The following is a 26923-nucleotide window of genomic DNA, read 5'->3' as shown; positions in this document are numbered from 1 at the left end:
GTCCTTTCAGTGGCTATGTGTGCATGGCTGAGAGGAGACTTTGACCATGGTTCTTCAAGTTACCACTGGTAATAAGTTTTTATTCAAATATTTATGAGTAATTGTAGTCAATGGAAATTGTTAGTGAGTAACAGGGAGATGAATTTGGCATTGGATTTTGAAGAATGGAACAACTTAGTATTTAATCTACTTATGAATCTGTACTTTAAATATTTGTTAGTTATCCAAATAACTTCTAGTAGATAGATACATTTGTGGAACAAACTTTCAAAAAAATTGGTTTGTCTTCTTTCTAGATTTTGACCAGTCTTATTAAGATCATGTTATTATGGCCGGGTGTGGTGGCTCACACCTGTAATCTCAGCACTTTGGGAGGCTGAGGCGGGTGGATCATGAGGTCAAGAGGAAGAGACCATCCTGGCTAACACGGTGAAACCCCATGTCTACTAAAAATACAGAAAAAAAAAATAGCGGGACTTGGTGGCAGGCGCCTGTAGTCCCAGCTACTTGGGAGGCTGAGGCAGGAGAATGGCATGAACCTGGGAGGCGGAGCTTGCAGTGAGCTGAGATTGCGCCACTGCACTCCAGCCTGGGTGACAGAGCGAGACTCCATCTCAAAAAAAAAAAAAAAAAAAAGTTATTATTTCAAGGGTTGAATTTTCCATGCATGTATGAATTAAACACAATCTTCTTCACATATGAATTCAAGATTTTCCTTTTATACTTTTTAATTTTAGCACTATATTCTTTTTTTTTTTTTTTTTTTTTGAGTTGGAGTTTTGCTCTTGTTGCCCAGGCTGGAGTGCAATGGTGCGATCTCGGCTCACTGCAACCTCTGCCTCCCAGGTTTAAGCAATTCTCCTGCCTCAGCCTCCCAAGTAGCTGGGATTACAGGTGCCCGCCACCACACCCAGCTAATTTTTGTATTATTAGTAGAGATGGGGTTTCACCATGTTGGACAGGCTGGTCTCGAACTCTTCACCTCAGGTGATCTACCCGTCTTGGCCTCCTAAAATGCTGGGATTACAGGCATGAGCCACCGTGCCCAGCCTAGCACTATATTCTAATTGTTAAGAATACTAGCCACACAAGAGCTAATGGAGAAGTTATTATTTAATGGATTTCAGGTTTTCAAGATAAAAGTTTTGGAGATTGAACAACAGTGTGTGTTGCACACTACTAAGCTGTACATTTAAAATGGTTATGATGGTAAATTTTATGTTGTGTGTATTTTAACACAATTTAAAAAATTACATTAGTGGGATAAAAATAAAAGTCTCCCCTTTATCTACGTCTCAATACTACTTTCCTTCCCCAGCCTGGTTGGTCTTTTTTGATAGACTTTATTAGAGCCAAGTCAGTACCATGACCTTGAATGACATAATAGATTTTGAGAAAAAGACAGTTGCACTTTGTTCAAAATGAAACTTCTTAACAAAAATTCCATTAGTAATAGTCTTAACAACTCCATTTTTAATGGTGTAGTCTCACAGATGATTGTGAAATGAATACATTTTCATGTTCATATTATGTTGGTATCTGATTTAGTTTTCTTAAATGGAGACATTTAAGATCTTATGAAAGACAGAGTCACAGATACTATCATTGAAGTGTTTCCCCCTTCTATTACAATTCATGCGTGGACTCAAACTTATTTTAGTTTGTCATATAATTAGTGCATATTTTGTTTTATATTGTGGACTCATGTCCATCTACCTGTTTGTTTATAAGTGGCCTCATGTCCATCTACCTGTTTGTTCCACAAAGTTCTAGAGACTTGGATACTCGTCTGCCTGCCTGGGTGGATCTGCCTGAATAACTGTTGCATGTCCTGTTCCTTGTTCTCTGAGTCATGCCTTCCCCAGCTGTGTGTTTTTGCCAAGACAGTGCACAAACAAGTTGTTCATTGTTGAATCTGTCATTGGGGCCAGGACTTGAAGCTTCCACAGGCTTCAGGTGTTATTCAATTCTCTCTTTCTCATTCTTTCATTTTAAGCATTTTTGTACTCAGAAAAATTTTTTTCAAATACTTTTCTAGAAGGAAAACTCTTGGTGTGGCAGTTTTCCCTTAATATAGTGTATGTAAGTTCAGGTCTCTTCATTTGTAGACAGAGCAAATAAATATTAATTGGAAGCTTTGGCGCATACCTGATTCTCAGCAGTGTGCTCATTAGATGCTCAGTGTGAGTGAGAAGTGCAGTCTGGCTGCTAGAGATGTCATTTGAATGTAGAGGCATATTAGAGAGCTGCATGAGGGATGAGGAGGGGGAGAGGGAAGCAGGAAGGGGACGCTGCTCCTCATGGCCAGAACACACCTGGAGCATGGTGGTCTTTCCTGGACCTTGATTTCAGGATGGGAAGTTTGGACTTCCAGCAGCTGGGAGAGAAAACTTAAAACCATTTCCTTCCTTGATTTAAACCTATGCATGGAACCCTTAATCTTGGTCTTCTTTAGGCAATGAGGACTATCGCAATGAAAAAACACGGAAACCCTGGCATTTATGGAACTCACATTCTGGTTGGGATGACAGGCCATAAGTAGTAAGACAAATAAAACGGACAACAATCTTGTAGTAATTAGTGCTAGGAGGAAAAATAAGGCAGGGTGGGAGATTGAGAGGCACAGGAATGCTGGTTTTGAGACAGTGTTCAGGGAAGCCAAGGAGGTGACATTTGAGTGGACCCAAATGCAGGGAGGGGTCAAGACACAGATTATCTGAGGGAGAGAAATTCCAAGTAGAAGGACTAGCAAGTGAAAAGGTCCTGAGATGGGAACATGGGAGCAAGACAATTTCGAGGCCAAAGTGGAGTGAGCAATTAACAGTGGCAGGAAATAAGATCAGACAGGCAGCCTAGTAGGCCTGGCTTTTGCTCTGAGCATGAGGAGAACACCTTGGAAGGTTCTGAGCAGGGAAATGATGGATCTGTTGCATAAGATCACTCTAGCTGCTGTGCAGAGAAGGTATTGTAGGAGAGCTGGAGTGGGAGAAACCATAGATGTTCAGCCGATAAGAGAAGGCGTCAGGCAGGGAGAGAGGCATGCAGTTGCTTCAAATGTTTAAACTAATTTCCTGCGTAGGAAGGAGTTTTTTCTTTTATATATTGTCATGTACAAATATGCTGAAGTTATTTAAAAAATAAAGAAATTTTGGTTCAAGAAAAGACCTACACTAAACTTGCTTTTCTTCTGATTATAGAAGTAACAAATGTTTCTTTTAGAAAATCTGCAAGGAAAGAGTAAAGTATAAAGAAAATATACTACTCATAATCCACTGCTCAAAAATTTTAAAAAGGAAATGACTATCAACATTTTTCTCTATTTTTCCAGACTTTTTTTTTCCTGTGCATGCAAATATACATTTTATAAAAGGAAGCAGATTATTTTCTGTTATATAGATATTTTTATAACTGTTTTGTAATTCGACTTTTTCACTTACCAATGACTGTTTCTTCATTTCATTAACTAGTATATAAAGCATCATTTTTAATGATTCCACTCTACCCTGTTATATATGTGAACCATCATTTAGTAAAAATTTTGTATAGTTGGGCGAACAGGTGATTTTCAGTTTTCTTTCTTTTTTGTTATTATAAATGACACTACAAAGAATATCCTTAAACATAGATTGTGGCGTATATCTCTGGTCACTTAGACAGATTGTTAGGATACCTGCTAGAAATGTATGCACACTTTAAAGTTTCGTGATTTATATTTTTAAGTTTGTACCAATTCACACTTCTACCAATTAGCACATTTCATTCATTTCCAGTTCCTATTTAGAGAAGTCTAAATTTCGAACAAGGTCCATCAGGAGAAACAGAGTTTCCTGTCGCTGAAGGCATTTTAGTAGGTGCTGGAAATTCACTTGGATAAGAGATTATTGAGTAAAATTTAGTTGAGTATTTGAAGTGTCAGTGAGGTTTTAGAATTCTTTTCCAGTTTATATGTGAGAGCACAGGGAAAGCAAGATGGAGGAAAGATGAAAAATTCTGTTGCTTGTATTCTATTCTATAGAGATAAATGAGTTGTTTGTGGTGATAGTTCACATACAACAATAAAAAACAAAAAGTAAAACAAAAATAGGGTACTTGTAGCAATTTTCTACAACTTGTTGGAGAATGGAGCTAGCAAAGGCCAAGTAGGATAACAGAGTTTGGAGATACAATTTAATAAATAAGCCCTCAATTGAAAATACATTTTATTTAGTTTAACAGAAAGCGAACTGTAAGTTGTTCTTAGACTTTTTCATGTGCAAAACACAGCAGCATATAACCCAAACAGTCCATCTCCATCAATTTATCAATTGGCTTACTGATTTAATTATGCAGTAATTAACAATATTATTGAATACCCACTAATTCTAGGCAGTCTGTTGGGCTCTGGGGATATAATATCAAATAGAACATGATTCCTGCCCTCAATAGACTTATAGCCTATGGGGGGAGAAAAGCAAGCAATTCAACAATTTCAGTGTGATAAATGCTGTGATGAATATTCCATAGCATACACAGCATGCGATGGCAAACAGTGAAGGGGTATCACCATGCAAAGATACATGGGACAGGCCATGCCTACTTACAAAAAAGCATTGGACTGAAGATGAAGAGATCTAGGTTTACATTCTGGCATGGATGAAGTTGTGTAAGTCATTAAATCACATTTAAAATAAATGGGAAAATTATGTTTACCTAATATGGTTTTTGTAAAAATGGAATAGAATAGCATGTGAGAGCAACTAATCCAGTAAAAGGCATGCACAAAATCTGAATAAATATTAGTCGAATCATTGAGACATGAAGAGTTCACAGAGTGGTCCACCAGAAACACAGAGTGAGGCAGTATTTATCAAAACTGGAATAGACTGGGCGCGGTGGCTCTGTAATGCCAACACTTTGGGAGGCTGAGGCAGGTGGATCTCTTGAGGTCAGGGGTTCAAGACCAGCCTGGCCAACAAAAATGGTGAAACCTCGTCTACTAAAAATACAAAAATTAGCCAAGCCTGGTGGCAGGTGCCTCTAATCCCACCTACTTGGGAGGCTGAGGCAGGAGAATTGCTTGAACTCAGGAGGCGGAGGTTGCAGTGAGCCGAGATTGCATCGCTGCACTCCAGCCTGGGCAACAGAACAGGACTCTGTCTCCAAAAAATAAAACAAAACAAACAACCCAAAAAACTGGAATAAACTCTTTTGCTGCACTGAATGCACTTTCCCCAAGTAGTATATTCTACATAAATCTGAGCTCAAAATAGTGTATTATGTATGAATTTTGATGAATTGAGGACACAAACTAAGATGCTGAACAGTTAGACAAAACCCAGAAGTTAGATGAAATCACAGGGCATACAGATGGAGGAATTTCTCTTTGCTAATTATCCTATGCCTGGAGCAGTAGCACAGAGATTACTGCTTTGTGCCTAATGATTATGAGGGTCAAATTGTATTTACAGATAAATAGAGACAAGTATTCAGTGCTCCAAAATACGTCTTTGAGGAAGGACAAAAGTGCTCCCAAGCAGTGGAAATGTAATAGAAGCTGTTCTAGGGTATGGCCTTGGGGGAGGCAGGATTCAGAACACTTTTCTCTCAGAAGATGCTCTTCTGTTGTACTCCAGAATGTCTCTTCTTTTGCATCACACCAAGTCTGACAAATAGAGGAAGGAGGTGCTGTCTCTCGAGCTCTGCAGTGTGCAATGAGGATACCATAGTGAACTTCCAAGTTCTGGCTTTCATGGAGCATGGAGTCTATCAGAAAACACATCTGTTGTAAAACAACACAGAGAGATGCCTCTTATGGATGTGGAAGTGCAGAAAACCACGACAGGTTCTAGTGAAAATGGGCTCAAGTCCTGGGACACCTGACCCAGAGTTCTCTTGAAATATAATGTAACCTCTGAGAAGTATTCTTACTGCAAATTTGTGGTCAAAGAGAGAATTTTAGTTTTCATGTGGAGTGGCGATGTAGCAATTGCAGAAACTCAGAAGCCTTCATGCTGGTCTCTATGGAGGTGACCTAAGCTATTGATTTTGACCTAATGGCAATTCAACTTTAGGCCCTCAAATAAATACAAGCAAGTAACAGAGGGGTAAAATATCTAACTTCTCTAATAATCAAATAAATGCAAATTTGGACAATTTTCTTAAACTATGAAATCAACAAAGATTTTAGTGACAATATTTACTGCTGTTAACAGTCAAAAAACTATCATGGGTGGTAGAAGTGAAAATTGATATTCTTTCTGAAAAGCAATTTGGCAATATGTATTACAAACCTTTAAAACATTCTACCATTTGATCCGTTCATTCTAATTCTAAGACTTGATCCTAAAATGAATACAAAATATAGGAGGAAAGATCATTGTATATAAACATGCCCATTGCAGAATTATTTAGAACCTTGAAATCCTGGAAATAACCTATATTTCTAACAACAGAATGATTGATTACCTTTTGTACATCTTATGAAATCTCCATGGCATATGGGGCCAATAGAACTGATACTTATAATGATGCTTTGTCATAATGTTGATATAAAAGCTTACTTTTGGTTTCCCATGAAAGAAGCAATTCCTAAAGTAATAATGTGCTACCATTTAATTAACAATTCAGCACATTGTGCTGTGTGACATCTAGTACTGTGGGTTTAACTTTTAAAATATGCACTGTTAATTAATACCATTGCAACTATGTAAAAATAATAAATCAAAAACTTTGCAAAATAAAAAAAGACTGGAAAGAAACGCATCATTTTTATTAACAATGATTATTAGTAGTGGGATGTGTGATTTTTTTCCTTTCCTTTTTCTTCATTTTTCAAAAATGTCCAAATTAGTGTATATTACTTTTAGAATGGACATATGGACATCAAGCCTGAGGGTGTTTTTTCCTTTTCTTAAAAAGCAGTCCTGTTTTCTGTTCTGTTAGTGAAGAAACATGGTCTTTGGTGACGAGAAATCCTGAAGCATTGACTTAATAAATAGGCCTTTAATGACTTAAAAAAGTCAGAGACCCGTAGATTCTTAGGGTTGAAAGGTCACTCATTTCAAGTCAATGCCACTCATTCCAGAACAAGTAGATAATTATTTATCAAGTGCTTACTATGTATAAAGCCCCCTGTGAATCAGTTGCCCACCTGCCTTCCATTGAGAATTCCTACTTATTTGTTTTTCCAGAAAAGAAACCAGCATCGCCTCCTTTACATAGACTTCCTTGAACTTCATCTGTGTCCCCTATCCCTTGTTTCAGGTGATCTGGGCTAGGACCTCTTCTGTCTGTTTCAGAGGTCAGTTATTTCAAGCTTTCTGAGGGCAAGAACTACATCCCCAGCTCCTGGCACATGGTGAAAACATAGACTGTTCAATGAATAAGTGAATGAATGATTTTTTCTTTTTGAGACAGAATCTTGCTGTGTTGCCCAGGCTGGAGTGCAGTGGCATCATCTTGGTTCACTGCAACCTCTGCCTCCCAGGTTCAAAGGATTCTCATGCCTCAGCCTCCCAAGTAGTTGGTATTACAGGCATGTGCCACCATGCCCAGTTTTATTTTTTTATTTTTTGTATTTTTAGTAGAGATGGGGTTTCACCATGTTTTCCAGGCTGATCTTAAACTCCTGGCCTCAGGTGATTCACCCGCGTTGGCCTCCCAAGTGCTGGGATCACAGACCTGCGCCGGGCCAAGCAAATGAATAATTTTTGAAGATAGTATTTTAGCTGTTCTGGAAAGATAGAAAATAGTGTGAGAAATGGTATTTGCCCTTAAAGATGTTATGAATAATTGTAACGCAAAAAGCCAATTAACTGTGCATATTTAAAAACTAAAAAAGGACAGCAATAGATGTCACATGGTTCAGTGTACTTATTAAATAAAGGGTAACATGTGATTAATGCTTTAGGGGTAGTGTTATTCATCAGAAATAAAAAAATACCGAGAAAAGAAATCAAATGGCTTAAATATACTCTTTCATATGATTAAATTACTTGGTTTTATTTTATAACTTTTAATCAGCAAAACAATAAACTAATAATTTTATCTTCTCCATACCCAAATATACAAAATTATTAAGAAACATTTTTCCTTTTTTTTTTACAATGACTAATCTCCCAGTTGACTTGTAGTTGAACAAGGGCCAGAAAATTTAATGTCTTGCCTAAAACACGTGTTTCTTTTGGGTGAGATCGTATGATTCTTAGTCTTTATTCATTATTACATTATCTATGACATAAGTAAATAACAGTTCTAAAAAGTTCAGCTCTTCAGATGGCTTGTGAATGGTAGAAAAGAACTTAGATCAGTAAGTATGAATTTCCTTTTTTATATTTTGGAATTGCATATACTCCTGACTGGAGAGAAATAGGCCTCCTTCCCTTGTCTTCTTTTGCAAGGAGGTTTACATATTACTGCAGTGAGGAACCAAGAGGATCCTCTCATGGGTTTTTCCCTCCACTGAGTGAATGACTTGGCAAAGTTTCCAAGTTATGTCAATTTACCTGCCCCCTTCTGCACTACAAAGTCAGGGACACTGAGAGTATACTTTCCAACCTTTATATTGCTTTTCAATGTAAATTATGCTAATATCTTAAATTGTGATAACTTAGATAAATTTAATGGATAAAATGTACTCTGCTTGCATATGCCCTTTATTATAAACATAGACCATAGTCTTCTGGAGCCCTTAACAATTGGTAGTAGAATTCAGATATGCAAGAACTAGAACTTAGGTTCCTTACTATAATGGGTAGAACATGACTTAGACTAAATATATCTGTCTATAAATATCTCTGAATAACATAGATGTAGACTTTTTTCATTATGCAAAAAAGAGTATTTATAACACTGTCTATCAGAAACCTAGATGCTAACTCTAAACCAAGAGGAATATTGTAATTATTTAAATGCTGCCTAAGAAAATGTGTTATACAGTTTGAACAATTAGGGGAGATATCAACAAAGAAATCAATTCTAGTAGAAAATTATAAATAATGAATTTTATTCAAACAACCTAGACCCTGAATTACTATAAAGTAAGCATCAATTATATATACAGTTTAATATTTTATTATAACATTTACATTAGAATGGCAGTAAGCTGGGCTCCAGAGCAGTAATTCACATGGCATATTGGGCTTTTGGGTACCTTGCCCCTTGCCCTTCAGGGGCTCTTCAGGGTGATGATGAGATGATGTTCCTTGTCAAATCTTGGGAAAATGAGGGCTGTTTCAGTATGTAGGAGTCCTGAAATCTCAGGAGAGCGCCATGGTATAGGAATTATTTTTACTAGAAGCCAAAGAACATCTACAGTGTTGGAAACATTGAGAAACGAGACTTCCCAGAGGATGAAGAATAGGCTGGGGAGGAAATTGGACACTAGGCTACTTGAGGTCAAGATAAAGATTCAGTGGCATCCTTAATACATGCTTTCCAACCTCTGAGGAGCTACTCCAGGGAAGAAGAAGCAGCCCACAAAGACGATTTTCTTTAAAAAACAGCATCCAGCTCAGTGGATGGAAAATTTAGGGAGGTGGTCTTTGATTTGATATTTATGTCTTCTTCTCTTCTCTTCTATTCTCTTCTCTTCTCTTTTCTCTTGTCTTCTCCTCTCCCCCCTTTTTCTTTTTTTTCTTTCTCCCTTTCTTTCTTTCTTTCCTTCTTTCTTTCTTTCTTTCTTTCTTTCTTTCTTTCTTTCTTTCTTTCTTTCTTTCTTCTTTCTTTTTCTTTCTTTCTTTCTTTCTTTCTTTCTTTCTTTCTTTCTTTCCTTCCTTCTTTCTTTCTTTTCTTTCTTCTCTCTCTCTCGCTCACTCTTCCCTCCCTCCCTCCCTCCCTCCCTCCCTCCCTCCCTCCTCCCTCCCTCCTCCTTCCTTCCTTCTTCCTTCCTTCCTTCCTTCCTTCCTTCTTCCTTTCTTTTTTTTTCTTAGAGACAAGGTCTCATTCTGTTGCCCTGGCTAGAATGCAGTGGTGAAACATTTTCCTACTTTAGCTCTCTCTTGCTCTTGAGAATGTCTCATCTTCTCAGATTCATTTCAGATAGCTTTGAGAATCCTCCAGACAAAGTTTCATGTTTGAAAGAGGCTTCTCAGCTCTGCGTTCTGTCCAGCATGTGTCTCTCTCTGCGTTCTGTCCAGCATGTGTCTCCTCTCTAGTTCTGATTCACTGTGGCAATATCATTGGTTGAGGCCACTGATTGATCAAAAACCTAGAGCCGCTTCATGACGTGCTTCCTTCTTTCCCAATCCAGTTGTAGGCTACTCCTGCTCTCTGCTCAAAAAAGAATTCTAGCCCTGATATGCTGCCTGTAGTCGACTTGTGTCTAAACCCCAATATAAGCTGTATACAGTAGATTAGGATTAACCTGTGATCCCAACATCTTATGTAGAGATTTGTGTTATTGTTCCTTCTCTTCAGTGTACATGTTGTGTCAAAGGACTCAGTATTGAGTGCCTGGGGGCTAGCGAACTATATGAAAAACTGACAATGTGGTGTATTCAAATAGGCCCCACCCTCTGACACCATCTTATTGTCTTTGAGCCAAACCTTTGTTTCCTGAATCTCTCTTCCATGGATTAGCCTGACTCTACTACTTCCACTGGCTTGAGAGACACAGCTGAATCCTAGGGTTGTCGTGGCACATGTCCTAAAATTTAGAATACTGATACATAAGGAAAAATGTTTTAGTAGTTAGAGTTAGCTTCTCAAGTGGAATGTGGTAGCTCAAGAAAGAATAACCTCCTTCCAATAGAAATATGCAAACAGAGGTTCAGCACCTATGTGAGGGATGTTAGGGAAATAATTCTGTATAAAGGAAAGGCAGAAATGTGGACTAAGTATCTGTCATAGTCCATTTTCTGTTGCTATAACTGAACACCACAGAATGAGTAATTTATAAAGAATAGAGGTTTATTTAGCTCATGATTCTGGAGCCCAGAAAGTCCAAGATCAGGTGGCCACATTTTGGGAGGGTCTTCTTGCTGTGTAAAGGCATCATATGGCTAGAGACCAAGAGTGTGTGTGTCATTTCAGGTCTCTCTTCTTATAAAGCCACCAGTCCCATCATGGGGGGGCCCACTCTGTTGACCTCATCTAGTCCTAAATACATCCCAAAGTCTCCACCTTCAATCAGCGTAATAAATTTCAGGCTTAAGTTTCCAATAGATGAAATTTGGAGGACACATTCAAACCATAGCAGAATCTAATAAGGTCCTTTTCATCTATAATGAGATGCTGTTTGGGCAATTCTGCTACTATATTGGTATCCTTGACAGGATAATTAATTTAATTAACAGCAGTGATAGTGAGAAGAGGAAACAAATGCACACGTGCATGCACAGACCCATGGAACACTGTATAATACTCCATTGTCAAGAATGTTCCTTCGTTAAGAATTTTTTTTTTTTTTTTTTTGAGACAGACTCTCGTTCTGTTGCCCAGGCTGTAGTGCAGTGGTGTAATCTCGGCTCACTGCAACCTCCACCTCCTGGGCTCAAGCAATTGTCCTGCCTCAGCCTCCTGACTAGCTGGGATTACAGGCGCCCACCACCACGCCCAGCTAATTTTTATGTTTTTAGTAGAGACAGGGTTTCGCCATGTTGGCCAGGCTGGTCTGGAGTTCCTGACCTCAAGTGATCCACCCGCCTCAGTTTGGTTCTTTCTTCAGTTTTCTCTTAGGGATTACTCAACACTGTTAAAAGAATTTTAGTGGTCATTGTAACACTCAGTAACTTACATATAGAAAATACATAATAAATATGAGCGTTAGTGAATCTGGAGAAGTGCCTCTTTTTATTCACTTACTACCTTACACTACAAGATGTCTTTTTAAGAGTCCATTTGCACTGCCTCTCCAAATAGAGGGCGGGGCTCATGGCTTACCCTGTCTTATGATCCCCAGGAATCCTAGCTTTTTCTTTGCCTAACCTTAGAAGATTCTCAGTTAATGATAGAAGTCCACCGTTTGTTTCATCCAGGAGAGATTGTGATACTCACTGTGCTAGATTTAAAATGGCTCTGCTATGATCTCTGAGACTTGGGAAGTCTATTTTTAATGTATAAGAGAAAAGGTTTTGAGTTGTACAGGATTTTGATTTTTTTTCCCCTGTACCATGCAGCTCAGAAGTAAAATGGTTTAGGTCAAAATAAATTGAACAAAAAGAAAGAAGACCTTGCAGTCTAGTGCTAGTCTTTGTAATTTCTAGATATATGGTCTTGGAGAAATTAATTAACTTCTTTTGAATCTCTGTTTCTTCATCTGTAAAGACTATTTAAACTGAATGATAGTGGTATTATTTACTTAGTGAAGGACAAAGAGATGTTTATATACTGTACTCAAAAGGTCAAACAGATGGGATTATTTTAGATTGAAAGCTCATGTGTGGGAGTCATGCCTTTTGTGAGCCACATAAATTCCCATGGGGTCTGGTAACTTACTGTGTGCCCAGCAGGAACCCAAAAAGTCTTGTCATGGTGATAAATATGACGCCATTTAATAAGGTCACATTTAACACAAAGAGAAACTTGGGAAAGAAAACAAAACAAAAATCTAGACCTCATCCCTAGGTACTTTGTGTGACTTTGGACAGGTCACTTTACCCCTCTGAACTCTTTAATTGATTCATAAAGAGAACCAAATGCTAAGAAGGGGAGGACAGGCATCTAAATGGAATAGTAGACAAGATTATTGAGCCCATGAGGTGGGAAGTACAGTATCCTGAAAGGTATGATACCCTGAAATTGTTGGCCTCCTACATGTATTCTCTTCAAAGGGAGAGAGTTCCCATAAAAATTACTCTTGGACAATACTTTTCAAGATATTTATGGGAGTTGCTTTGGATACATGGTATGCTTGAACTGAGAAGGAGCTTTAAGATATTTGAGATTAACCTTTTAATTTTATACACGGAAAAAGAAAGTCTCAAGGAAGTTACACAAATTCTTTAAAATTATATAATGTGTGAGAGAGCTAGCACTAGATTTGCAAGGCTGTGAGCCATTGGGGAATTCAAGTTTGTTTGTTTTGGCCTATTTTGCTTATTTTTGAGTTTAAGTGTCAGATGATGTTCTTATTTTCTTGGTGCCTTACTTTTCAAGAGGTCTTGTCAATGCTCCCTCATTTCTTGTCTGAAGAAACCAAAATAAATCAAAAAAGGAATTAATTTTACAAATATACTATGTGCTAGCCAGGCAGTACCCATTGTTGGACATTGGTAATACAAACTTGCTACAAGGCACTTGTTGTCCTTGGATAGATTTCTGTTTTCATTCCTTCACATTGTTAGCATTGAGCAATCTGCTTAGTCAGGAAAACGCAACACATTGTAAAGGTATGCAGATATAAAAAAAAATCGGAGTCCAATGTATGATTCATTCCTATAGTAGCCCTGATGTAGTCCAGTCCAAAGGACAATTTTCTCCATTAGACATTAACTACCATCAATTTATTCTCTCATGAAATAAACAGATTCTGTCTTGGAAATAGAAATTGTCTCTGCTAATGAGCTTTTTTACTGCTTGGGAGTCTTCTATTTTTATCTGAGACTAAAGGATAGAAGGAGAGGCTTCACAGGGAGCAGGAAATGGAAATGACAGTAGACCCTAACTCCCTCTCCACCTGTGCATGGATATGGCACCACTTATAATAGCGCAGTCCAGGGAACTGGGTGTTAAAGTCAATGCCCATGATAGGAGAGCTGCTCACGCTTCTTACAATGTCTTGAATACTCTTAATCCTTTTGCAAATACTTACTTTGTTGTAAGACAAGTCAAAGCAGATATGATGATGTCTTAGCCGAGGAAGAAATTGTGGCTTCTTGGATGCAATATAGCAAAGAGGATTGTCTCTTAATAATAAAGAAGAGTTTTTTTTTTTTTTTTTCATTTAAATCTCGTCTAGGAAAAATATCCTCTTGAAAGTCTTTTTACTATTAGTTTTGTTTTCAAAAAAACACTGATCTGAACAAGATTAAATAAGCAAATCAATGGCTTTCTGGGTTTAAAGCAACTGAATTCCTACTGATCTTCCTTTATACTGAAATTTCAACATAGATTCTTCACAAGAGAAGAATGATGAACTGAATCCCATATGACACTCAAGAAGATGTAGGACAAGCAAATAAAAGTGGTCCCAGGGAAGCAAATAATCTTCCCAGCCCTGCAAATGATTCGCTTCTGCCCTATAGTTTGACTCTTCCAAAATCTGATTTTCAAAACAAATTAGTCCACCTCTGAAAAAGGCATGCCGACTTCCCAGCTGACAATTATAAAAGTGACCCTGTCTACAAGCATCTGATGAGTGAGTGTCTAGGTTATAGAAACAGAGATACCCTCTTCCCACTGTAATATTTCTGTTGATAGGCTCTGTTTAGAAGATTAATTCTTAATGTCATCATTCATGAATTACAGAGAATGAAAAACAGGAGAAAGGGAAGCAGAGAAGGATGTGCTAATGTTACAATGCTTTATAATATTTTCAAACCCTAAGTTCTTCCACCAATCGGACCATGTCACTTAAATTTAAGGCTCTAATAACATTGGCTTACAGAAATATTTTCACTTGTATGACTTCACTTGTCCTTGATGCCAGAGTTCAAAAGGGTGTACAAATAAGACGGGAGGAGGGACACATTATCACAGACCAATAGCAATGACAACAAAAGTACCTCAAAGCTCTTAACAAGTATAAAGCTAGAAATGATCTGAGGCTTGTGAAAAATACTGATTAGCACAAAAATGATTTTAAAAGCAATATTCAGAGAAAGTAGAGTAACGGAGACCTGGTCCTGGCACAGATAGTGTTACCTTAAAAATATATCACAGAGAATGTATAATTATTGACTGTAGTTATATCTTCTCTATCCAGGATCTTCACATTTGAAAGGAGCAGACAAACATCACTAGTATGATGGGACTGAAGCCCAAGATTTGCAACGTGATGGTGGGAAAACATTCATTGTCTTTAACTCATGTTAAGTATCTAAACAGAAAATTTCATTTTTATAGCATAGAAATTTTGTATATTTGGTTTGCAAAATCTGTTTTGTTCTCCAAAATATGGAAAGCTATGGAAAATGGGAAATGTCTCCCCCTTGCCCTAGAAAAATAGATATAAATTAGTATTGTTACAGTTTTTTTTTTTTAAGTAGACTGCAGGAAATAAAAAGAAGCTAGTGACCTTAAGACAATTTTCTAAAAACTTTTAAGAAAATTATATTAAGCTTATCAGCTTGTTTTCATGACTGTGAGTATTGAACATAGAAAGTAGTGATAATTAGAAATCAGCATTGACTTATTAAAACAATTCATGCCAAAATAAATTCATTGCATTTTTATAGCCTTCAGTGCAGAATTTAATGGAGTGTTGGGTTATACATATAGAAATACATGGAAATAAAATATGGTGAGTTTATGTGAATTCATAACTGGCTGAAGACCTGTAAAACAATTTGTGTCCAGTTTCAGGGGGTCTCTATTGGTTTGCAACAAGACTCTGTACTGGGTGATACTGTTGAATGTTTTTATCAATAAGTATAATGATGAAGTAGAAGTTGGGCATATCCATTCTGTGTCAAGCACCGAACTTGGCACTAAACAGAGGCCACACTGTGTGACTGAAAGGATGAAGGGCTTGCAACTCCTAGGGGAGTTTGAATTCCAGCTCTATACTTACTAGCTGCTTGACCCTTGACCTCCAGTTTTCTCATTTGCAAAATGGTAACTGCTTTGCAGGACTATGAAGATCACAATAATTCATGGATATAAAGTGTTTAACTTGGTGCTTGGCGCAAAGCAAATTCTGTTTTCCCTGTCTTTTTCCTCCTCTCTTTCTAGTAAAATGGATTTTTAAATAAATTTAACTGAGTCACCTAGTGGTTTGGTTCACATTGAATTACAGTCTTAAACAATAAATGCACACACGTACTTATTACATGTTATTTCCCTTTCTTTCTACACAAAAGTTACTGTGATAATTTTCTTTCACAGAGGTGCCAATTTGCAGTTTTCTCACTTAATGCATCTTGGAAATCAAGATGTCAATATAATGAGTTTATGCATTTTCAATAATGAACCCAGTCACTTGGTCCAGGTTTTGCAGGGGAATTTTCCAGGCAGATGGTAGCGGGAATAGCTTTCCATTGTGAGGAAACCGGATAGACCAGGGCCCACTTGCTCAGTTATTTAATTTGTTCAAGAAATGTTTATTGAGTACTTAAACACGCCAGGCCATAGGCTGAATATTTTTTGTTCATGTCATTGAATCCTCACCACAACCTAATGGGGTAAATAATACTACCATCCTCATTGTACAGATAAGGAAGTTGAGGTTACAAAGATTAAGTCTCTCACCTAAGGTGAGAAAAATACTTAACAGAGGAAGTCTGATTCGGAGCCAACCTGTTTTGCAGGAGTCATGCTCATAATTGCACACTTACTTCCAGATAAAAGGCAGGTTGGAGCAGAGAGGGTTCTGGATATAGGAGCAGCAATGCAAATGGCCAAGGGTACAGGAGGATCAAGTGTAAAGGAGCTAAAATCCTCCATTATTGAAGCAACTGTGAGTCATATTAGTAGTTGTATTGTGGGAACAAAGTTGGAAACAACGTGGCAAGAGGTGAGGCTGAAGATGCAGGCAGGCCTGGCGTGGGTTTGCAGGTCCAGCAATGTGTGACTTAGGTCCTGTTCCTTGTGCATGGGCCAGAGAGTAGTGTGAATGTCCTCAGTCCTTAGTAGTAACCTCTTGGAGAAGGCTGCTGTGTCAGGCCCTCAGGCTGAGAGTAGGAGAGAACGCTGAGGCTTCAAGGCCCCTGGTTGAATGGGGCAATTTGCTGCAGGAAACCCGCCAACTTAAAATGCTTTACAAATACCTTAGAGTGACACCTGGGATTTCCTGGGCAATTTGAGGGGTGACTGGAGCTTCTGAAGCTCTTATATTATAGGTCGTGGCTTTGGCTTTTGACAGGGTTGGGGCAGGATACCTTGGGTGTATATCTAGTATGATTAACTAACGTAATCATAGGGCATCTTTATTTTTGTCCCTCACTGTCCCTTTAAATGGATTTGGTTGGGGAAGCTCTTCCCTTTTTAATGAATGGCAGTCTCCATGAAATTATCTGGTCACATTCAGATCATAAAGAAAAAGTAAAGGTATTACTTTAAGTCTCAAGACATTGTCGTATTCGAATCTGTAAGGGTAGTGGGAGAGTTCTCACTTGCCTGACCCTCACCTGGTGGCTGGCATCACTCTCTCTCTGGACTTGGCAGGTAGGTGAAGCAGGCTCATTCTACCACAGATGCTTTCATTCTTGGAAACCACCTCCTCCTGTCTGCCCCCAGATCAGCGAGGGTCTATCACCTGTACTTTCCTGCTTAGGCTGATTCCTTAGTCCCTGTGCAGTCAGCAAAACCTCGGGCTTCTGTCAAGGTGTGAGTGATTCCCTGGGCATTCCTCTTAGAAGGACCTAAGGCAGCCTTGGCTGGCTCAGCTCTGTGTGCACGTCTCATGCACAGCCTCATCCAGGTCCTTGCTCCACACTCACACATTCTGGATTCCAGGGACTCCAAACCTGCCACCCCTTCTCAACACAGCCTCTTTTCTTTGCATCCTGTCAGAAAAGTTAATCAGCCTATCTCGTGTCTTATAGGTTTTCAGGTGGGACTCAGACACCAACCTAAACTGCAGAGGACAAACATTAAGTTCTTGGAGTAGTCCTATTGAAGCTGTTATTCACAGGCATGAGTTGAGGGGCCAGCACCTGTATTGCTGTCTCCAGAAAATTCTTCCTTGAGTTTATGGGCTGGAGGTTAGGGGTGTCTCCCACTCCCTTGGAGCAGAGATAGGGTGGTTGTGACTCAGAGCAAAGGCCTCTTCAAATAAATCCTCTCCTTTCCAAAAATTATCTTCTAATCTCCAATGATAGGCCCTTTTATACTTTTGATGTGGTTGAGGCATTTAAGTGTCATCTAAAAGACCTCAGTCACTCGCTATGAAACATTTTTGCTTCTTGGTCTATCTACACACTCTGGCATGTGCTGAGGCTGAAACCTCCAGTTTAACATCAGATAAATCATAGATATTATACTGAAAATGACATCATTTTCCTCTACTTCAGAGTGCTCTTTCTAGAGTACAAATATGACTACATGACTCTCCTGCTTAAAACTCCTCAATGAGTTCTCAGAGTCCTTGTTCGTACAATGCTTGGAATGTAATAAGGAAGACAGACAGCATGAGATAGCATGCAAGGACACAGATAAGCAAAGTGGTGCAAAATCAAACACATAGAATGCTGAGATAGGGAATAAATGGGGAAGAGGTGAGGGGAGAGGAGCCAGGCTCTCTAGCCTCTGGCCTTAGAGCAGCAGCATATAATCAGGAATGCTAAGAGCATAAACTCTTACCTGAGAATGTCTGGGTTCAAATCCCAGTACTGCCACCTGTTAGCTATTTGATCTTTGAAGTTACTTATCCTCTCTGTGCCTAGGGTTCCTAATCTGTAAAATGGGAATAGTAATCATTTCCTCTTATGATTCTTGTATTAGAAGAGTTACTATTTTTAAGTAGAAGAATGTCTGGCATATTATAAGTGATATATAAAGTTTCTTAAATAAATGTAAAATTCCAATGGCTTTTTCTACAGGTTTTAGGCCTTTGCCCTGACTGACCTAAATTTGGCCTGTGCTATCCAGCTTAGCCAACTCCTCTTCTGAGAAGCTTCCAATGATCCTCAACATTCATTCAGGTGTCCTTCTTACATGCTATGATGCATTGTATACATATCAGTATCACCACAATTATCCCACTGTACTGAAATTGATGCTTTTCCTCTGGAGACCATAAATACTCTACTCTTGAGAGAAAGAACTATATCTTATTTATACTGGTATAAACAAAGGTATGGCATATCTGATACCCATTAAATATATGATGAATGAATAAATAAATGAATGAGTGATAGAGAAATCTAATAGATCAGAATAAAACTACATACTTACAATTTGATAGTTTTCTTTCTTTCAAGATAAGAACACTCTTTTCTTACTGGTTAGATTTTTCACAGATTCTACATGACACCATAATCCTCCATGTCATTTATAAGGGAAGGGAATTTAGGGATTTATCTAAAATTCGAATTTACAAAAAGCTAAATTGAGTTGGATTGATTACTTCAGCTAAGTATTTACCATATTCATCCAATATATTAAAAACATAATTTAATTTAATACATATTTATTGAGTGCTTTTCTAGGCAAAGCACTGTGAAGGGCTGAACATGAATAAAGTAGGTCTTCTGCCATACAGCAGCTTATGTTCTAGAAGAGAAGACAGAGACACAGAAAACTGTGAAAGAAGGAGAAATATAATAAAAGCAAAAGGCTGGGAGATTTAAAGAAGAGAGATTTAGTTTATTACCATTTCATTTTTAAGAATCTGTTTTGTAAAGTGAAGTATTTTTTTTTTTTGAGATGGAGTTTCGCTCTTAGTGCCCAGGCTGGAATACAGTGGCGTGAGCTTGGCGCTCACCACAACCTCTGCTTCCTGGGTTCAAGCGATTCTCCTGCCTCAGCCTCCCAAGTAGCTGGGATTACAGGCATGTGCCGCCATGCCCAGTCAATTTTTGTATTTTTTTATTAGAGACGGGGTTTCTCCATGTTGGTCAGGCTGGTCTCAAACTCTTGACCTCAGGTGATCCCCCCACCTCAGCTTCCCAAAGTGCTGGGATTACAGACGTGAGCCACTACTCTCGGCCAAAGTGAAGTCTTAATTCCTAATTATTTTGTCTCTTCTTGTTATTAACTTCTTTTCACTTCTTGAATTTACCATAGTATCTGCACCAAAAGAATAATTTCCTGATTATATAATTCATGCAGAAATCAAAAACGCTATTTTACAACAGCCCTTTATTTCCTTTTTTAAAAAAATCCTGTTTCCCTATCTTTTGTGTGAGCATAGATTAATTTGTATAGCATTTGAATGGCAACATTCCTCATGCAAGATATCAATGTTGTCAATATAGAATTTTAGAGCTTGAAGGAAATTCAGAGATCATCAAGAATACACATTCATCATTTTATTTTATTTTACAAAAAGCAGGACATGGAATAACTTGATTACAAAGCTAGTTGTTAGAACAGCTAAGAGAAAACCCCAACATCCTGAGGCCCAGGACTATTCTTTTTTCCATTATACCATGCTGCTTCTAGAATAATTTTAGACTATGGGAAATGCAGTCCTGGGGAAGATATTTATAACAAGTCTCTGGCTCATTTAGCATGCCGTTGTTTGGGGTATCCAGCTGCACACTTTGTTCTTGTCAGTAATAAATTATTTCCTGACAATTTGGTTGACAAACGGGATCCCAGCCTCAATGATTTGCACACATCTTTTAAAAAATGATCAGGTTAACTGTTCTAAATAGCTTTTTTGTCCTTCACTTATCTTCCGGCATGGAGAAAAAGAAGATTCAAGATCTTCAGTAAGAGTGTAAATCACACACACCGTCAGAACTCTGTTTATATAACATTTAGGGTGAAGGTACCCTTTTATGAGCTTTTGTAATCCAACGGAGAATCTCTGAAAGCCACAAAACCTCTCCTGTGCCCTAAAACTAACTAAGTTTGCTTTTCTAACTTCCCAGTGGGCTAGGATACAAAGTACGTGGACACTCAAAGGTTTGAAAAGCAAAACAGAATCAAGAGGTGGGGGTGGGGAGGGGAATGTAGGGGTGGCCAATAAGGATTCTTTTACAACTCATATTTCTCTATTGAAAACTGAGATTTCTGGTCACATTGGGGCAGAATAATTGATAGCAGCTGCAGATGAGAAGGTTTGAACATGTATCTCCCCAGGCAATATTTTCTTTGGTTTTCTCAATGGTATGTTGAAAGTATAGCAGTTTAATATTGAGTCAGAGTGTCTTTAGTTAGCTAAGTGAACTAAAACAACTTATTTATTCCATTTTCTTCACAAAAACTTGCCTTATCCCATGTTTTTTCTTAGACCACCACTGTGTGGTCGTGACATTTGCCTGTCATCAATGTTGGTGATTCTGAGAGACCCTCCTGTAGTAGGGGGTGAGTGAACGCAGAGTGCCCACGGGCTGGCACCATTTCTGCTGCAGACTGGCCTCTCAAAGTCAAGAATCCTTGGCCTATTAGTGAGGAAAAATTCAGGATTATAGGAATGACTTCTCTTTCAGTTCCCATTGTTAATAATAGCAAGATAATGAAGAGGAAATTAATCTTTGAGATGTTTGAAGGTCTTCTTAGTACAGGCAATAAACAAGTTGTAATTTAAGAGACAGTAATACTTCGAAATGGTGAAAATGAGTCCAAAATATTTCCAAACTAATGTGCTTCCTTTTGGAAGCATGTGGGCATTTTTCAATATAGACGTTCTTCAAAGGGCAAGTCTCTGATTCCTTTAATAAAATATTTCTTTAAAAACTTCACATTTCTTTCCTTTAGTGAAGGTTCTCCTTTTGAATGCTACTATTATGATAAATAGAAAAAAAAGGGTATGAAAAGGCTATTAAAATAATTACAGAAGTTCAGGTCATAAACTATCTGTTGATTCAGACTGTCATCAGGTAAGTCAATTGCTTCAATGTTAAGACTAATTGGCCAGACTAGAGAATTGGCTATAAATGACTTCAGACATCTGGATCAGATCTAAGTCATCAGCTTGGCCAGTGTGATCCAACCTGCACTGAATATTCCCCTCATTTGAGCAATAGACATTAAGTGTTATTGTGTTACTGGTATTTTGTGATATTAGTTTGCCACTCTGCCACGAAACATGATGGGATTAAACACACACAATATGGGACAATGGTGAGATAATGGGATAATGGTGATCAGCAGCCCAGGTGTCTCCTCTGAGAGAAACATGGCCGAATTAAATAGCTAGTGAATGTTGACTATGGATTGGGTTCATGCGCTAGCTAATTTTTTTTTTCAGATTGCTGTGGTTAAGAAAACTCATATTTAACCAGTTTTGCGTGCTTCCTAAAATATCTAACCTAGACACTACTGTCCAGCTCAATCTCCTCCTTCTCTGCCCCTTGCAAAACTATGAGACCAGAAATGGTTTACACTTCTATATGGGCATGCATGCATTTATGTATGAGTGAATTGTCTAAAAAGTGTCATAGGCTTTTAAAACTAAGAATCTCCTGGGACTAGAAGAATGCAAGATCTCAACAAACGAGGAAATAAATGTGGCAACAAGACATCCTCTCATCTGACCTAACCCCCGTAATTTAGGGGTTCACTCAGCTCTTGTCCTCTCAGTGTGAACATTGTTAATTTAGTAAAATACAATGAAATCAGGACAGTTGACAAAATCTGCTCTTATTCACTGCATTTATCTGGTGACCAGGAAAACATTTTCAATGTGACAACAGGCTTAGTCTCTTCTAGATAAAACTTCTCCTAGTCTTTCACTTGAACTCTTGATAATATTTTACTTCAACAAAAATAGTCAAACTTTAAAGCTGTATTATGCCAATACCTCATTTAACTCTATGATTGCAAGAAAAGAAGGTGTACTGCAAAACTAAACTTCCTAAATATCTGAAAGTTTTATTTTTGAACTTCAAACCTTTAAAAAAATTGAATTATTTTTATTGGAAACATAATTATACTTGAAATTTCTCTGCTTTCTTAAGCACCTTAAATGGTATATTAAACATAACTATTTTTATGACTCAGGTATAACTATAAATATAAATGTACCAATACACTTAGGGGCCATTAAAAGTTTGAAGCAGTTCACCTTTTCAATAAATCTTTATGTTATCTCAAATTACTATATTTTATTTGTCTGCTTTTAGTAGTTTTTCTGTTAGCTGTTAATCCTTGCCATTCTTGGGGTGCCTACTCTATTACTCAGTTCTATCTCTTTTCCTTTTGCAGTTTCTAATCTGCTATGGTCTGGGAAGCACATAGCTAGCATTCTTAAAATTTTGTGAAAACAGGAGAAACATGCTTTATGAAGTGAATGAGCTTTACCGTCTGGATGTCAGGAAAACTGTTTCTCTTGCCCAGAGGCCTTATTTGCTTATGTAGTGGAGGGACACAAATTATTTGCTTTCAGATGACACCAGACTCTTTGCATGGGGAAATTCTTTGATATCTGATAACTCCACCACTAATGTTCTAGGTGCTTTGATTCTCTGGGGAATGTAGAATGAACATACTCATAATAATATGGGTGCTTTTAGGCATGCAAAATACATATCCTAGCATACATCCTCAGGTGTTTATAGTGTAAAGAAAATGTATAGTTGTCAGGAAAATGAATGCTCTAAGAATTGACGCCTAAGTATTGTGGTGTATATGTTTTATTTTAATATGAACTTAGTTATTTTTAGTTAAAATAGGTTTGATAATAATCGATGTATTTGTTTACACATTCTAAAAAGGGGAGTTAAGCCAAACTTCACTGGAAAAGAAAAAAGTAAGCTAGGTGAAAATTAGAGATAGACAACTTATTGCCATAGAGAGAGAAATAAAAATCTCAAAATCTTTACAAGTGTGGGAGGACTGAGGAATCTCTTGCTGAGTGAAAAAAAAAAAAAAAAATTAGTCACTTGAATTAAAATGTTTCCACTTCAGGAGCAAATGAAAAATTTAATGTTTTTCTGACATAGTCACACCTAATATAACAGTCTTTCCTTTGTAAGAGAATTCTCCATCTTAAAATCCTAGAATGTTCTGATGTCTAAGGCATAGACACCTTAGCAAGCATTTTCATTCTTTTTTTCTGATTCAGGAAGCTTCTTTAGTAGGTCACAAATAAACTTTAATTGCATTTTGTAATTAAAAACATGTTCAAATGATTACTAACTTTTAAAAACCCTTAATATGAAGTACTTTCATTCCTTTTTAAAATAGAAGTTTTGCAAAGACTTACGAAAGTGTCCTAGAAAAGTATATGTGAATTTATATTTCTTTAAAAAAATTATTCAGCCCAAATGGTTCCTCTTTAACCTTTTCTACATCTTTTCTAAGTTGTTAATTTAGTCCAATATTGTTGGGATAGTCGTGTGGTTCCATCTGCTTCTCTCTCTCTCTCTCTCTTTATGTGTGTGTGTGTGTGTGTGTGTGTGTGTGTGTGTGGGTGAGGTAGCTGGAATATGAGGGATGAGTTGTGGAGGAGAAAATTGAGATATGAAGGTATTTGGTGATGTGTTTGGGGAGTTGATATCAACCTTGAGAGCTGACTGCCTTCAGCTTGACTGATAATAGTTATTTTTCTTTCTTCTCTTCTTTTTAAATCACTAAAATGTTTAAGGGCTTGCAGGATCAAATTAAGTACACCTGGTAGGAACTGCATTTGTGTTGCAATGATCTGTGAGAACCGATTTAGTCAGCTATGGAGTTAGGTTCCGATTCCTGCTTTGTCCTCACATACAGTAGTTTGTTTACCTCTTTTCCATGGCTAAAAATGAAAAACAATAAACACAGAGACCATTTGCTCTTTTTCCATCTTTGCGTATTATGCAACAATTTGGCTAACTGGGCAGAAAGTGACAGCATTTCACTCCCAGAAGAGATGCCAGTTGTGTGTATCTCATTGCAATGTTCAACTAGATCAACTTCACTGAAAATATCAAAGAAGTGCCCCTTTAAGGCCCTTTCTCTGACCTCTAATGCAATTCATTTCACAGAACATGAAAAACAAATCACCAGAATAAACTTCCTGAATTGTAGTTGTGAGCTAATTCTCAATCTACTTATAAATATTATTAGGAGTATTGGCTAAATGCTACCATCTGTTAAGGCAGAATTTGTAGAATCAAAATGCCATACACATCACAAAATAAATGGAGTTCACTGCTTCTATCATCCTTAGTTATTTTAACTTTATACTTGCGGTGTGTTATGAAGGCTATTTCCCCCTAAGGAACATGTGCAGTGTGTAAATTATTAACTCGTTAATTCCTGAGGTCCTTAGGCTTCAAGGACACAGCTGTTTATTTTTCTCTAGTTTGCTGGTTTCATAAATGTGGAAACTGAAAGACTTACAGCAGGAAATTAGTGCTAAGCCAAAAATAGAGCTCAGGTTTTAGTTTTTAGAACGGTATTGAAGAGCTTTTGCATGGAAATAAATTTATACTATTTGTAGGCATGATATCAATTGAGATTAGAAAAATTGTTTTTGACTGACTATAATATTTAATTGCTTTAAGTTACTTTAAAGAATAAATATGACATTTTGGTTTTGGGAAACGTATTGCCCTTAAAGCACTATCACTTAACTGAAACTTATTCAATGAAATTATTAATCTACTAAGAGAAAGATAGCCTGATAAAGTCAACACATACAAGTTTGACTCAGGCCGGGTGCAGTGGCTCATGTGTATAATCCCAGCACTTTGGGAGGCCGAGGCGGGCAGATCACCTGATGTCAAGAGCTCAAGACAGCCTGACCAACCTGGAGAAACCCCATCTCTACTAAAAATACAAAAAGTTAGCCAGGCATGGTGGCCCATGCCTGTAATCCCAGCTACTCGAGAGGTTGAGGCAGGAGAATCGCTTGAACTTGGGGGGTGAATGTTGTGGTGAGCCAAGATCATGCCATTGAACTCCAGCCTGGGCAACAAGAGCAAAACACAGTCCAAAAAAAAAAGGATTGACTCTGCCACCACACGTATCATGAATCCAGTTGTCATCTACTGTGTGACACTTAATGAGTGAGGAATCAGGAGACAGTAGAACTAAAAAGAGCCAGTCTGGACAAAAAAAAAAAAAAAAAAAAAAAAAAAAGCAAGTTTATGATGGCTTTTGTTTTGTGTATTTCGGAATTCTCCAGAGGCCTTACAAGCTACTTGGCATTTATTTTTTAAAAATAATCCTTCTACTATATATACTATAATTATATATGTAATTACAGCTTGTTTTAGGATCATCTGTGAAAAATGTATTACAAATACACTTTGAGGATGTGACTACAATAATAACACAATGGAAGGTAGCTGTTTCTAAGGATAATTCGACAAATACTAACAAAGAGTTTACTAAAGCAACACTGATTGAAAGGATACAGACACAACTAAGGACACGAGGAGAAGAAAAAAATCAAATAGATGTGGTTTGCATTCACAGTAGAGTATCTTAGCAATTATGAGATGGAATACTTTAGAAAATATTTTACACATAAGCATTTTCTAAAGGCCTGAAAAATTCTTTTAGGAATTCCTCAGCATTATTGTTACTTTTTTCTTTTCTGAATACTCTTTGAGCATCAAAATTTCTGTATCAGTGCCATTGTAATCATACTATGTAAATATGTTGCCCATCACATGAATTCATAAATTAGGGTGAAGTAACAAATGGTGAATGGACAAGGCACAAAGAGAGTTCAGTAATTTTACACTGGGGAGATAAAGGAGGGGAAAAAATTCACAGGAAACTGTATTTCCATTGCAGATGTTTTTCTTTTTCACGTATGCTTTCAGCATCTTAATTGTGAAACCTCATGGTCATTCATAATTATAAGAAAATCTGGTGTAATGGTGGCCATTTCTACAGCAGAATGCGACTATTGACTGTTCACTAGAAAAAGGGAGACTCAAAGCATATTTGGAAACAAGTGGAGAACAAGGGAACGAAGCAGAAAGGGCTACAATGAGGATTTAATGAGGGATGCTGTTGGTTCCAGTGATTCTCAGTAGTGGCTGTTTATGAGATTCGTTTTTGAGTACTTTAAAAAGTACTGATGTCTGCCACAAACCCCTCTCTGCCAAACCCCACCCTCCATATTCTGATTCAGTTGAGAGTGGAGGACAAACAAAATATGGAAGACTTTTGGTGTGCAAACTGATCTGATGACTAGTCCTAAAGATTGCTTAGAAATAGTGAAGATGGGCCGGGCGCGGTGGCTCAAGCCTGTAATCCCAGCACTTTGGGAGGCCGAGACGGGCGGATCACGAGGTCAGGA

At 37.7% G+C, this 26923-nt stretch overlaps 1 long non-coding RNA gene across 1 annotated transcript in view; it reads left to right on the top strand.

Annotated features, from left to right (window-relative positions):
- Window positions 1-8219: 8219 nt before the first annotated feature.
- Window positions 8220-26923, top strand: part of LOC117097447 — a 104817-nt gene continuing 86113 nt past the window's right edge. The window contains exons 1-2 of the long non-coding RNA XR_004442938.1: window positions 8220-8287; window positions 14843-14917. This is a non-coding gene — a long non-coding RNA (uncharacterized LOC117097447). The remainder of the gene's footprint in view (window positions 8288-14842; window positions 14918-26923) is intronic.

Source organism: Trachypithecus francoisi, unplaced genomic scaffold (assembly GCF_009764315.1).
Source record: "Trachypithecus francoisi isolate TF-2019V2 unplaced genomic scaffold, Tfra_2.0 Lachesis_group15, whole genome shotgun sequence".
Classification (NCBI taxonomy): Eukaryota; Metazoa; Chordata; class Mammalia; order Primates; family Cercopithecidae; genus Trachypithecus; species Trachypithecus francoisi.
The sequence above is the reverse complement of the archived record's forward strand: the minus strand, read 5'-3'. Positions and strand labels throughout refer to the sequence as shown.